We start from the raw sequence: 2,999 nt of genomic DNA on the forward strand, positions 1-2,999 counted from the left end.
GTGGTACTCTTACCACTTGACTTCGGTTTGCCTGTTGTATTTTATCTTGTCTCAGTGCTCGGTCTCCTGATTACCTACAAGTCTGGTTTTTTTATGCGCATATAATTTGGGCACCTAATACTCTGTGCCAAATTGCAACTTTTGACATGTACTCCTTCATACCTCTAAGCTGGTAACACAGCAGGCTGAACGATTTTATAAACAAGACATAGTGTTGTCAATAATATAATATGTTTAGTTTATCAGATAGTTATTCTTTTTAATTACTTTCAAAAGGGAATGACTATCCACATCGGCTAAATATGTATATGCGGAAAATTCTGTAAATGCCGCTGGAAATAAAGATGTACAATAGATTTCAAAACTTTGACACAAGAAGAGACTCGAAGAAATTTTGAACACCTGAAAATTAAAGTTAAAAAATGCGCTACAAATTTTTTGGATGAAGAAGAAAAGATAAATAAAAGTTGAATCACAGAGGAAGGTGTTGCAAAAAAATTAATAAAAGAAGAAAATATAAGAACGTAAACAAAACATTCGCTAAAAAAATTATAGACGGCAGATATACATTGGCCAGAAAAGCCAAAGGGGCTAAATCAACTTTGAATGAAAATAAAAGGACAAAACATATCTAAATATTTATGGAAAAAATACGAAACTATCGATGTAATTTTTCGTAAGAGAAGGCAGACGAAAATTAACTCTATAAATGATGAAAAGAAAAATATTGTATTTGTACTAACACGACTACATGGAAGTTTCGGAATTTGTAATGGCATAGATCGAATAGTCACTAAAGAAAATTCATGAAATACAAGGAGAACTGCTTAATTAAATGAGGCAAAAGCATCTCAAGAACTCTCTACAATAAAATTCTAGGAGGAAACAAGAAATTCGAACTCACCCACCAAAGACTATCGACCGTCAGTTGTTTTTTGTTAATCGAGTCGTCGAGACATGTACAGTACCAAATACGCGAGGAAGACAATAAAATCAGTTTTTGTTACGATCTCGTCTCGTTCGTTTCTTTCACTCGCAGCGACGAAAGATAAAAGCAACAACAACCAAAAGCACATTCGTGAGCCTGACTAAGAACTACCATTGAAACCTTCATCAGGTACTGTACTTAAATTTAGAGCAGTGTTTTTCAACCTTGAATATGCGACCCCTTTACAAGTTAAAAAATTCTGGCGACCTCCCAGGGCCATATTAAAACTATATCAGTGATTTTAAAAACTACGTATTTAATTTTCTTTCTGTTGAGACCTAAATATCGATCGAAAACCAATTGTACTGTAAAATAAACAGGTACAGCCTTCTCACTGAAATTGTAGTTTATTTTAATTCTAGTGTAGGACCTATAAACATTTGTCTTTTTCTTTTACCCGCGACTCCCCGCAGAGGCTGCGTAAGTGGGCGACGTGGGCCACCGCCTACGGCCTCGCGGTCCGAGGGGCCTCGCGCCTCGAATGTTTATGCATTACTTAAAAAAGCTGTGAACACAACGAAAAAATTTTACTCGTCATAAAACGATAAATATATTGACATAAGAGACCAAGAAGACGAAAGGCTAATTCGTGAATCTCAAAAACATTAGCACAATTTGTTTGAGAGATTAATTGATGTCATTAATTTCTTATCCTCTCATAATCTGGCATTAAGAGGTCACGGAGAATCTCTCAAGACAGACGACGGCACTAGGAATTCTGGTAACTTAATAGACTTGTTTAAATTGATATCCAAATTTGATCCTATGTTATGGGAACACAGGAAACGCATTAGTGACAAAGAACTTGCACACCATTATCTAAGCCACGATATTCAAAATGAATTGATCACATTGATGTCAAAATCAGTTACCGGTGAAGTGATTCGTAGAGTGAAAGAGGCAAAATATTATTCTTTTTTGCTCGACTGCAGTAGAGTTGAACAAATGTATTATCTTAAGATTTTGTAATACATCAACCGTCACAATAGAAAAAAACTTTATCCGATTTCTTGCTATCACTGAGACGACTGGAGAATATTTAACTAATGCAATACTGGGAGAGCTAGAAAATAATGGCTTAAATATTCAAAACTGCCGTAGCCAAAAATACGACAATGTTGTAAATATGGTAGGAGTAAATAGTGGACTTAAATCTCGAATATTAAATATTAATCCCAGGGCATTTTTTACACCTTGCGGTTGTCATAACTGGAATATGCTGTTGGTAGACACAGCTAATTCTTCTGTGGCAGCAAAAACAATTTTTGGTTTTATTTAGAAAATTTATTTGCTATTTTTAAGTTCCAGCAAACGCTGGGAATTAATCAAAGTAAAATTAAAGCTTACTATAAAGCCTGGCACAAGGTAGGAAAGCGAAATCGAAGTGAAGGCCGTATTATTGCAATTTGATAATGTTGTTGAATGCATCGAAAGCTTAAAAAACCAAACGGAACAATCAGACACACTCAGTGATTGTGATTCGGTTTTCAACGAAATGCTCAGTTTAGAATTTATCATATCATTACATGTATGGTATGAGATATTATCGCGTGTTAATATCATAAGCAAGTTATGGCAATTTGTACAAGTCCATTTAAGCATTGCTCTTGAACATTTGCATACATTTTGTAACTGGATCAAAGAATATCGACAAACTGGATTCGAAAAATGCTTGTTTGACGCCCGTCAATTTATTGAGAATAACAGTTATGAACTGCCAAAAGACTTTAAAAACGAAAGGGTAGCCAAAAGGAAAAGGATGCTCGATTACGAAGGCAGCGATCAACCTATACAGTCTCCCAAAAGCCGGTATGAAACAGATTTTTTTAACACTATGATTGATTCTATAATAAGAAATATGGATTCGAGATTTATGTCTTTAAATCAACATTTTGAAAATTTCGGTTTTCTATATGCTCTAAGCAAGTTAAAAAATATTCCAAAAGAGCAATTATTTAAAAAACTGTCAAGATTTACACTCAGTCCTGCGAGTGGGTGAGAGCAGTGACTT

Source organism: Centruroides sculpturatus, unplaced genomic scaffold (assembly GCF_000671375.1).
Source record: "Centruroides sculpturatus isolate CEXI.00-Female unplaced genomic scaffold, Cexi_2.0 scaffold681, whole genome shotgun sequence".
NCBI classification, from domain to species: domain Eukaryota; kingdom Metazoa; phylum Arthropoda; class Arachnida; order Scorpiones; family Buthidae; genus Centruroides; species Centruroides sculpturatus.